This window comes from Sciurus vulgaris (genome assembly GCF_902686455.1).
Source record: "Sciurus vulgaris genome assembly, chromosome: X".
Lineage (NCBI taxonomy): Eukaryota > Metazoa > Chordata > Mammalia > Rodentia > Sciuridae > Sciurus > Sciurus vulgaris.
Window position 1 is genome coordinate 125,034,633 of NC_136471.1, and position 12,183 is coordinate 125,046,815.

The 12,183-nt window shown below is 38.3% G+C and overlaps 1 protein-coding gene across 1 annotated transcript in view; it reads right to left on the reverse strand.

The window, feature by feature from the left end:
- The window catches only part of NHS (NHS actin remodeling regulator), a 333,348-nt gene that overhangs the window by 296,088 nt on the left and 25,077 nt on the right, over positions 1-12,183 (reverse strand). The window lies entirely within an intron of this gene.

The following is a 12,183-nucleotide window of genomic DNA, read 5'->3' on the forward strand; positions in this document are numbered from 1 at the left end:
TGAACAAGGCATCCACAAATGGAAGATATCCCAGTGCCTGAGTGAACTAAGGAAAGAGTCACAGTCTGCTGGTCAAAAAATACAGAACAAGAAAAAATATATAGAACAGTCATAGCATGACAGTTTTACTTCCTAAGAGGCAAAATCCCTTCCCCTTTCTATTGTTGCTTGTATGCCTGAAAATATCCAGTATCCAGAAAAGAGCCCATGCAAATGCCAACAAAATTAGACAGAAATGCTACAGTTACGAGTTTTTGTGCTTGTGGTCAAGAAAGAATGAAGACTCTGTTTCCAAGCCTAGAAACATTGATTATTACAATATCCTGATCACAGCCCAGACATCTCCATCTCGTGGAATGTTTGTTCCATACTTTCCCTTCAGAAATGCCTCCTCATTAGAGAATTCTTACAAAAGTGAAATAATTCCAGCTACTGTTTTTCCCATAAAAGGGACCACTGTGTTTCTGCTACTTTCCCCCAGCATGTTTCTGTAGGTGGTCATTTCAACAATAAAGGAAGTTCAAGGGTTCAAACAGATTTCCACTGTTACAGCCCAAAAATTTGAGGTTTTTTTCAAGGAAGTCCCCCCTGCTGAGCAATTATGCTTGAATTCAAGGCTGGCTCTTTCTTACCAAAGCTGTGGGGAGAGGGGGACTGAGAGGAATGGGTAAGGAACTGGGGGAGGGAAGAGAAGATAAGAGACTAAAGAAATCAGGGCACTCAATCAGAAGTAAATGGTTACAACCCGCCATCTGATACCATGGAGACTTAGGAAGGCTGAGGAAAATAGAATCTGAGAAATTGATTCATTCCCCACTATTATTTTTGTTTAGTTTTTACTCTGATGAATTGGTGCGTTTATAAAAAAAATCTTCAGGAGCCATATGTGGACTATATCATGTCTCAGGGAACATGATCAGAAGGTGCTAGAAGGAGCCAGGTAGAGTCACAGTATCCTAAAACACAATATTTGCTTGTTTTCAGGGCAGTCTTGTGATCAACATACTGTTTGACCATTCCCAGAGAGGTCTCCACCCCTATGTGATGTCCCACGACCTCCCCAGGGTGGGGAAGGGCAGTCCAGACCCATGATGCTCTCCTTCCAGCATTGCCAAGAGCAACAGAGACCCGCTACATCACCATTTTTTATTCTGCCTTTCAGTTCTCTGTTCCTGATGCTCTAAGGGAGAGTTACTCCAAAGACCCATGGGTAAAAGCATTGCTGCTGTGTCCCTAATCTCTTTCCTCAGCTTCTCTCTCTCTGTGTGTGTGTGTGTGTGTGTGTTTCTCTATGTGTTTCTCTTCATTGCTTATCCCAAAGTGGAATTCATTTATCATCCTCACCGTTTCCAGAGGGATTGCAGAAAAACATCATGGCTAGAAAAGTTTTTGTTTCTCTTTTTCCTAAAACTATGGAAGCCTCAGTCACCAAATGGCCCATCTGCCAGGCCCCTTGGAGGGGGATCTGTCATAAAATCTACTCAGGTACTATTTCTTTGCTAGTAATTTCATAGAAAAAACTGGCCCACCCTAAGAAAAACAGGCTTTTTTTTTTTTTTTTTTTTTTTTTTTTTTTGCAGTACTAGAGATGGAACCCAAGGCCTTGCACATACTGGGCAAGTGCTCTACCACTGTACTGGTCCACCTCCAGCCCAGAAAAGGCATTCTCTTTATTATTTACTTATTTATTTTTGGTACTGCGGATTGAACCCAGGGGCGCTTAACCACTGAGCCACATCCCCAACTCTTTTTACTTTTTATTTTGAGACAGGGTCTCACTAGGTTGCCTCGCTAACTTGCTAAGACTAATTTCAAACCAGCAATCTTCGTGACTCAGCCTTTAGAGTCACTGGGATTACAGGTATGTGACAACATGTCCAACTAGAAGAGAAATTCTTTAAGACATTTTACCCCAGATGTAACTTTCCTATGTTCATATATGAATACGCTACCAGTGAAACTCCACATCATGTAAAACCACAATAATAGGATCCTAATTAGAATAAATTATACTTCATGTATGTATAATATATTAATATACACTCTATTGTCATATATATCTAAAAATAAAAATTTTTAAAAAGTATTACCCAATGATTTCACTGAGAAGGAAAAAATATTATGAAATAAAAACCCTGAAAGCCCACAAATTTTTAAAAGTACATTGCACATGAAAGTCCATGACTGTCAATGATTCAAATGACCGAAGTATCATGCTAACATTCATGAAGGCATGTGCTGAGAGAATTCTTTAATACATAAATGCTTCTGGCATTCCCCCACCAGATGACTTTTACAGCTTTGCTCTCTGTTGTTCTGTACTATGTATAGATTCACTCATTTCACAAAGCAGACTAAGGTTAAGAAATACACTGGTTTTGTGGTGATGCTACAAGCAATTGCACAGAAGGCAATAAGGGGGAAAATATTCTCATCACTGAGTCAGTACTCCCAATTATCAAATGCCCAGAAGAAGAGCCTAGGATATGAACCAGTGTTATTTGTTGTTCCTGTCTATAATTTAGATGCAGGGTGCATTACAAGGAAACCAGTAGAGAAATTTTTAAAAAATGCTTCCTCAGGCTTCCCCAGTTCAAGAAGTGTCTAACTGTATATATTTGTTGATAGGTTGCTAAGATGAGCTACCTCTCATAATGAAGACATTATTCTGTTTCTATATGTTTTTGAGCATTTTTTGGAGACATAGCTGAGAAGGGTCTATAATTACTTTTTAAAATAAGTTTGATGTACTTTGTACTACCTTACAAAGCTAAGATGTATCTACTATACTTGAGCGTGGAGAAATGCAGAATGTCTTTTCCTGCAAATAGAGAAATTCAAGAAGTCTTTGGGAAAACAAAATATCATTGCCTAGAAATAAAATGGAAATGATATCTTTATTTTTTTCATTTTGACTTTAAAAACTCATGACTTGCAATGATTTAGCTAAATGAAAAATCTTCCTTTTAACTTAAATTCTTCCTGTTTGGGAAAAATCTTTGAAAAATGGAAAGGAAAGAGATGTTGAACCTGAGAGTTAGAAGGTAAGGTTATGACCTGTTTTACATCTCGGTAAAACAGAGTTTCTCAAATATTAGGCAGGACCCAGTTAGAAGAGCCGAAGCTCTTGTGTGATTGCCATCCTCTTACACGGAAGTGCTGCAGGACACTGATGGAACATGTATTCCAAGTAGAAGAGTAAACTTTTTTCTCTGCTTATCAGCTTTTATTGGTCCACTGTTTGAAACTGTCTACCATTTCAACTTTTCTAGTGTGAAAGGATTAACAGTAATTGCTCCCCTGAGGACAAACAGGTGAGCAGATAGGACAAGTCAGATTTATCATCCCAATAAATCCACTTTCCAAAGCAAACAGTCTTCTCATTGAGAAAAACATAATTCTCTCCCATTTCTGAGCAAATGACTATAATTTTTTTTCTGGGAAGAAAGAAAGGTATTTTGATAGTCTGGAAAGATTAATCAATCTGATGAATCCTGTGGTTTCATTTCAATTAATGCCTAATTTAAACTTGTCTGATGACATCAAGAGAGAATGACTCATAACAAAAGTGACTTACACAGCCCACATTTTAAAAAGTCCATGAGATTAGCATAATCATCATGAAAGAGTATTAATTAAGCAACCCATATGATCATGATGCAATGAACTTGAGAGGAGAAAAGACAACAATGACAACACTGCATAAACTTTAGTTGGATAAGGTAGCCACAATTCCAGCAGAATCGGGATACTTATTTAGAAAATGGAGCATATTTATTTACTGTAGGACAAAATTACATATACAGGAATCTTTCCAGACTAATCTAAAAAGGGCATATAAACATTCAATTCTTATTCTTGTGTGCATATGCATGTGTGTACATGCATATGCTAAATGTATAGCATTTGTATATTAAACTAGGTGCCACATATAAATTATTTTTTAACTAGGCTATAGTTAAAATGCTTCATAGTTAAGATCAGAAGTTGACAAACTTTAGCTCACAAGTCAAATTGCCCCATACCTGTTTTTGTAGATAAAATTTTATTGGATCATCACCACACTCACTCATTTACATATTATCTATGGCTGTTTCCCCACTCAATGACACAGTTGAATAGAGGTAAAAGAGAATGTATGACCTCAAAAGCTTGAAGTTTTTACTTTTTGAGTCTTTGTAGAAAAATCACTAGTTTCTGATTAAGACAATAAATACCTTCTAACTCAATGCATAAATCAGCATGAATGTATTATTCAAGTTTGGTTCAACAAACTCTAAACTTTTTTTCCAAACTATTGGAAAAGGTTGTTAAATATCATGACACACCGAGAATTCAGATAAAAGGAACCTTTGAAACTTAGTATAATTGGTACCTTTGTTTTGAATCTTAATTTCTTTGAAAATACTTTTGAGCTATGTGTTTGATGTAATATAATACCTATATATTATCTTAATATAAATGTGCATAATAAATAAAGGTATTATTTCCATATATAACTGCCATTAAATGGAGCCACACAAATGTTGCTCATCCATATTTTAAGAGCTTCATATATGCTAAGATTTTTCTCACTATTTCATACAAACAAATACATTTAGCACCCTGACTTCATTTACCATCATTCACGATCATTTCATTCTGTCAGTGCAAACTTCAGGGAGATATATAACAACCAGGGCAGAAGAATGTTCATTTCAATTCTCCTGTTCCAAAAGTATGAAGTACCTGTAATTTTTTTTTATTGTAAACCATTGTGTAATACGTCCTGAGCATAACAACCATTTCCTCCTTACAAAATAGATTGTCCTATTAAAAAAAATTACTCGTTGCTATTTCTCATGAAGAAAATGAAAACTGGGCTTAAAAGTGCATTTGAGTTGGGCACAGTGGTACAAGTCCGTATTCCCAGCAACTCGGGAGGCTGAGGCAGGAAGATCACAAGTTCAAAGCGAACCTCAGCAAATTAGTAAGGCCCTAAGCAACTTAAGTGAGACCCTGTCTCAAAATAAAAAATAAAAAGGGCTGGGGATGTGGCTCCCTGGTAAAGCACCTCTGAGTTCAATTATCTAGTACAAAAAAATTGTATTCAGGTCAAATACAAACATGGGGTACAGTGCCAGGGAGAGGAAAAATGTTACAGTATATGGTCACCTGTTTTTCTATGCTATGTGGATATATTTCAAGGAATATTCCTTTTTTTCTAAGTTCAATAATTCTGATTTCAGTTCTCATACAGAGCTCATCAATTATCCCTAGGTGATATGAAATTGCTTTCTTTAAGAAATCTAAATGTAAGGTCTTTTACTGTTTGAGGCTAAAGACTGAGCATAATATATATCATTACTGTCATCTTCTGCCAAACCCATGCCCTGAAGGTGACACAGACAGTGATGAAGTATAGTAAGGTAGCAATGATTGGATTATACTATATGTAGATGCAGGCTGTCACATTCATGATTTGGACCAATGGTACGTGACCTCATTCCATGGCTAGTCAATCTAGAGCAAATGTAATTTATTGGAGCCAGGAGGCCTCATTATGACCTGGCATTCAACACAGCTCATTCCTCTTACCAAAGTACATATCTTAACTTTCCTTACAGGGAAAAAGGATAGTTATGTAAGAAATCATATTACTAGTCTTCATTTTATTGACAATATTTCTAAGATAGTAGAAAGAAAATATATTGCCCAGAGTTTGCCAGCCCATTATGGCACTAGATGACAGATTAAAACAATTACAAAAAATGAATAAGGGGAAATCACTCCCTTGAAATCTCATTGGAAACTTTGGCATTGGGATAACTGTTTTATGATACTTGGACAAAATTACCACCTCCTGGGAAAGCCTGAGCTTGTCATTGCTTCATTTAGGATTCCAAAATATTCCTAATGCCTTGAAAGTTACTCATAACTATTATTTATCTTTATAGGCATATGTACCCCCACCCACACCACAGTGCTTTCTAAGCTTCACACCAAGACAATATGGTATGCTGACTCCTTCTAAATGATTCATAATGGAATCTTTAAAAAAGCTGAAGATACTGCCTAAAAGGAAGAGGTTTTGTTTCACTAAATGATAGCAATTCTATTTTTTGATGTGACAGCAAAATTTAGGAACAAAGAAGAGGTGTGATAGAGTGTGTAAAATGGGGGGAATATGTAAGTTACTAACATCTGTTCATGAACTTACATGAAAGTTTTCAGGAAAGAGCCATTGTAAATAATCAAAATGAAGGCAGTCATTTCAAAATCAATGGGATTGAAAGCCTATGCATTGAGAATCCAGGGAAGGGAAAAGAAATGTGTCAGGAAGAACATGGATTTCCTTACTCACTGGTATTCTTAGATCTGTTTAAAAAAATGGAGCACAGAGTTGCTGTCAGAAAGGTCAGTCCGTTCTCCTTTCCATGATGTTGTTAAAAGCCTTTGTGACCTTTATCTGGGCAGATAATGAACTAGTTATTATCTCAATGGATGGTCCTGACTCTTTCTACGTGCCCCATCATCAACTCGCCATGCTTAATTCAATCTGTGTTTATGCAGCTCACAAGTAATCCCACCAGATTCAGCCATCCCCTTTCCAGACAGCGATACTGCTGCTAACATGAGTCTGGTATCACTTTCAGGAAGGAGGAAGAGAAAGCTTTATCATTACAAGGAGACCACCCTCAGACATAACCATGTTAAAAAATGTTTTGGCATGTTTTGGGGTTTTCCTTTCTAGGTGTTTCTGAGATAAGTCATCCAGAGAGCTTTTGTTTCTTTGAGGCTATTGTTATTTATACTATATGGACACTTGAAAGGCAACTCTTGGCATCTCAATGGAAAAGGGTTTCATTCTCTGACTCTCATTCTAAGCACAAAACTACTCAGCCAGGCAAGAAATTCTAGATGTTGGAGGTGTTTTGCAAGTAGCATTTTTTGAAAAGGCATTAAGCAAATAAAACTCCTCATTTCTATCACAACTTTAGCTCAAGTCCTATCCTGGTTTATGTAGGCCTAATTATTACCCCATTATAGTAATAATTAGCGCTGTTTGCCAAAGAAAAAATTCAGCCCTCTTTTCCTCCTTTTTAGTAAGATTGCTTCACCTCTCTGAAGTTGGGTATGGTCATGTGACTTATTCTAGCCAATGAAAGATGAGCAGAGGGGCTATATTGTGGCTCAGTGGCAGAACACTTACCTAGCGCTTGTGAGGTACTGGATTCGATCCTCAGCACCACATAAAAATAGATAAAATAAAATAAAGATATTGGGTCTATCTATGACTAAAAAAACTTTTTAAAGGATGAGCAGAAAGTGCTATGTAGCATTAAAGATATGTTATAGCTGAAAACTCTGAGAGCCAGTGTGAAATTTACTATGTTCCCCCTTGTGATATATGTGTCAAAATAGAGCTACCATCAGTATGGATCCCACAACACTTACAACTAGCAGAACACTCCTGTTGACAGTGCTTAGACAGGTAGTGTAAGGATGAAATAAACATTTTTATGTGGATTTGCTGGAATTTGGGGGATATTTACTACTATAGCACAACCCAGCTTATTCTGACTTTCCTATTCCAATTTATTTTACTACTGACCTGTTTAAGTTTTAGTTTACTTGTTTGTTTGTTTCATTTTTAGACAGGGTCTCACTAAGCTGCTGAGGCTGGCCGTGAACTTGTGGATCCTCCTTCCTCAGCTGCCAGTTGCTGGGCTTATAAGGGGTGTGCCACCACACCTCACTACTACTGCTGCCCTGTCTCCAAAGCATGAGCACTTTTCTGTAATAGACACACTCAAGAGAATTCCCATGGAATTCCTCCAACTAAACAAAAACAAAAACATTTAATGGAAGGAAAAGACAAGGACATGGAAAACTTGTTTGATCTACCACAGACTTTTTTTTTTTTAAAGTGCTGCTACCTGACTCCTTTAAGATTTTTCATACATAGAACTATGCTTATCTTTTTTTGATCAGGAAACTGTACATGTTACAGTGGGCAACAAGTATATTGTGTTTCAAATGGAATATTTATATCCCCCCAAATTCACATGCTGATGCTCTAAACCCTAGTGTGCCTATATTTGCAGATGGAGCTTCTAAGGAACTACTTATGGTTAAATAAGGTCATGAAGGTACAGCCCTGATCCAATTAGAATACAATACTTATAAGAAGAGACACCAGAAAGATCCTCTCAGTCCCCACCAAAAACCCCCTCTCTCTCCTATGTGAGGATGGATCAAAAAGGCAATTGTCTGCAAAACAATCAAAGGACCTAACCAGAAACCAAACTGGCCAAAAACTTGATCTTTGGTTTCCCAGTCTCCAGAACTGTGAGAAATAAATGTCTGTTATTTAAGCACCCAGTCTATGGTATTTTGTATGGAAACCCTAAACAGGCTAACATACCTTGGGATGAGTCAAATGGGCATATGATGAGATAGATGAGTTGGTGATTACTTAAAAGAAACTTCTCTCAGAACTAAGACACTAGGATAAACAAAAACCCATCCTAAGGAAGGAGGGAGGATAATTTGGAAAGAGGATTTTCACAATCCTTGGCAGCTGCATAGTTGTCCTGTGGGAGCTCTATGAATATATATTAAGTGCCAGTCACTGGGTGTGAGGCTGTAGACACAAAGTCCAGTGACACATGGGCCCTAACTCCAAAGAACTCATGATCTAATAGAAAATACATTAGGTAAACACATTACTTTGATACCACAGGCATTTTCTGACCTACCAGTACTACTAAGCATCATGTTGGGGGTTGAACCAGACAATGTATTATTGATCATCTGATCATTCTTCATAGAGATGTCTATACTAATCAATTACAAGAATAATTGATAATTAGGGGGTGAATTAAGGGGAAACAAATCCTTCATGATCTCTTACTGCATGGCAGCACTATTATCTTCAGATTGTTACCATTTTCTTCCTGAACTAGTCTCAGTTTGGCTGACTTCCCCTGGAAAACTCTGAGAGGAGTCTGAAAAATATGGAACCTTGTAAACAGCAGGTGCTCACTAAAGATGAACCAGTAACAGCAACATGTTTAGCTCCACCATGTAAATGTTTGGCTCAAATAAAAAGGTACATAATCACATTTCTTAATACACAACTCAAAGCAAGTATTCACTGCATAGCACAATATCTGAATTAGCACATCATTCAGCTGTTATGAATAGCAACAGAAGCAGGTCTGAATTCTTACCTGAACATTGGCAAAATAATCTCCCCAACAAGAAACATCAAAACAAGAGTGATTTTCACTCCTTTCTTGGAATTTTATAGATGAAGCATAACTTCCTCATATCAGCCTCACTCAAGAGAACTTAGATCAGATCACAAAAGACCTACAACTCCTCTGTTGAAGAAAAACTGGGATATCTTCCCTTAAAAAGTAGCACAGATTCCATCCAAATTGTCTAGACTTTTTTTACAGCTATTAGGAAAAGTGAGAAATTGGAGAAAGGCTTCAGATATGGTTTATTGGAATGAGAATGGAGAAGAAAAAAAGGAAAACCAAAAATAGTGCTAGAAAAACAACACTGACACGAGAAGAGGAAACACCACAATCTCCCCATAACTCTGGATTTACAGCATTAATCTTTTAATACAGAAAGGGATTTGCTGAGACAGATACCAACATAGATACTATTAGATGTCGGTCATGCTCTGCTTCTGCAAAAACAATGCTGGGAGACAAAGTCAGAAGATGTGGGTTTTTCAGGTATACCTGAACCTGTGAAAGGGACAGAGGAAGGAAGGAAGGCTTAGAAACTCATATTACCCAGTCTTTCCTCCAGAAGAATACCTTTTTAAAAATTCTTTTTATAGTGCTGGCGATAGAACCTAGGACCTCATACATGCTGGAGAAGTGCTGTACCACTGAGCCACACCCCAGCCCCTGCAAGGATACTTTCTTCATGCCAGTTAGGGCTTTAATGCTCAAAATTCTGTTTTAGGTTCTGTGGAGTAAGGAACTCATCCTGACCTCTTTTTCCTCTTGCTACATCCTCCCACATCACAGTCAACCTTTAGCTTCTCCTTCTTTTTCTATGATGGCAAAATGCAGAAACCAGACTATGATAGACTGGAGAAACTATAGCCTTTGTCTTTAATTAGGTAGCATGGCAAGGTAACGTCGGCTTTCTGTCTGACTGAGGTTGGGAGAGAGCATTAAGGATTCATGGGAATGCTACACTAGTGCTCAGCAGTAGCAAGCATGCACACAGACATTTGTTAAAATGTCCTAGCCCTGTAGTTGTTTGTTTTGTTTTAATGAAAAGAGTCCCATGGTACAACCCCACCTAGACACTACTGTAATTAACTCCGATGCAGGGTACTGCAACTTGGGAAATGTTTTAGCTGTCTTTGGTTTTCTCTGCCAACTTTCTGAGGAGACACTGGGCAGACTTGGATCCATAGCTTTCAGAGAAATAAACACAGGCAAGGATTTTGTGGTAGCTTCTTGCAGACCTGCTTGTTTAGACAGGAAAATAAATGACCAGCATTGAGAGGTAAGGTCAGCCTTGAGACATATTTTCCAGGCTCACTGATTGTAAACTAAGAGGGAATCCTTTGGAAAACAGTTTTCAAATTCAAGCACTGGGGTGGGACAGGCAGGCTGAGAGTAGAAATGGCGAGAAGAGGAGCAGCCACGTGGTCTTGGGAAAGTCATCAGATTTACTTTGAGCCTCGGTTTTCTCATCTGTAAAGCTGACATAATAAGCCTTGGCTTTCTTACCTCACCATGTTGCTATGAGAATGAAATGAGATAAGGTGTGGGAAAGTACTTTTGAAAATCCTAAAGAGCCACCCACAGGTAAGGAGTTATTACATCCCAGCTCATCCAGAAATTGTGTCTTTGGAAGCAAATTTTCTCAAATTAAATTGTTCGTTAGTGATAGCTCTCACCATGTGGTTCTCCTGTTTCTACCTACCCACATAGGAAATAAGGGGGATGGGTAGCAGGAGAAGCCTGGGGATATTGTTCAGTTGGAGGGACATGGCCTCAGGGTTGCTCTGATTGTGGAACAGAGAGTGGACACATCACGTGTGCTACACACACCTGCTCCCTCCCGGGCAGGAAAGTGACAGGCAGCCAGGTGCATGCACAGACATGTCACAAACTACTATCATCAACCTAGAAGCAATGTATGAAAAAAGCTGACACCATCACACTCTACATAATCCAAGTCCTCATTTCCTCCCCTCTGTTACCTCTTCCTCTGGCCCCTCCAAGAAAGGGAATTTAAGTATTAATAAAAATCTCTTTCCCTGGAACACTTGGAGGGTATCACTTCATTATCTGGGTGCTGGGCTGCTCTTCCCTCTGCAACTGTCTGTGGCCCTTTCAAGGTCTCCAGAGACATATAATCCACTAAGGTTATGTTCTATGATCTGTTATCACATGTCTGTCCTGATGATTAAATTGAACCACCTCAGAATCAAAATGAAAACTAAAATCGGTTGGGGATATGGCTCAGTAGTCCAGCATTTGCCTAGTATGTGCAAGGTCCTGGGTTCAATCCCAAGTACCATAAAAAAGATGGAGCCTAAATACAAAGTTCACATATTCAACAAATATTTACTCGATTCCTGTCCTGAACCAGGCAAGCCCTGGTATGCAGAGATCAACTACTTGCTCTTCAGATGTGCTGACAGCTGGACGACATTTCCTGACATCCTCTGCAATTAGGTGTGGTCATATGACTGACATTTTGGCCAGTGGAACATAGATGGAAATTAAGTACACAACTTCGAGGCATAGTTTATCAAAAAATGACCTATAAGAATGCCCATTATTTCTTATGCTATCTGCCTGTCAGATGCAAACTTGGAAAGAAAGAACAACTCTAGGGAGTGAGAGAACTATCAAATGAAAGGGGCCTAGATTTGTGGATAACCATGTAGGAGATCATTGACTGAATACCCATACTGAATTGTCATCACCCCGTAGGCAAGAAATAAAACTTCTGTTGTATTCATCCGGGGAGATGTCTGAGGTTCTTTATTACAGAAATTAGCCTATCCTGACCCTACAGTCGGGAGTACAATGGGAGATAAGACATGGTCCCTAATCCCATAAAGTTTTCAGTTTAATGGGGAAGCACAAAAATAAACAGGTAATTACAATAGAGTGAAGAGAGACAGAGAATGCTGTGGGCTTAACTGGG